Genomic DNA, 215 nt, shown 5'->3' with positions numbered 1-215 from the left:
GCGCCCGGCCCTCCCTGTCCTAGACGTGGGGCCCCCGTGAGCCCCGCGGTCCCCCATCCTCAGAAGGAGACTGTGGGGTTGGGGTTCAGGTCACCGATTCACTCAGCAAACTCAGGGGAGCCCACCAGGCGCCCCCTGGTCCGCGGACGGGGGACGGGGCTCAGGGCTTCATTTATGTGGTGTCTCGGGGCCCTCTGCCTGGCCCGCCCGCCTGG

At 70.7% G+C, this 215-nt stretch overlaps 1 protein-coding gene across 1 annotated transcript in view; it reads left to right on the top strand.

Annotated features, from left to right (window-relative positions):
- MUC2 (mucin 2, oligomeric mucus/gel-forming) overlaps positions 1–215 on the top strand; it is a 101,524-nt gene that overhangs the window by 7,679 nt on the left and 93,630 nt on the right. The gene's annotated exons all lie outside the window — the stretch shown is intronic.

The sequence above is a fragment of the Myotis brandtii genome, unplaced genomic scaffold (genome assembly GCF_000412655.1).
Source record: "Myotis brandtii unplaced genomic scaffold, ASM41265v1 scaffold1236, whole genome shotgun sequence".
NCBI classification, from domain to species: Eukaryota; Metazoa; Chordata; class Mammalia; order Chiroptera; family Vespertilionidae; genus Myotis; species Myotis brandtii.
This window is presented reverse-complemented; position numbering and strand designations above follow the sequence as displayed.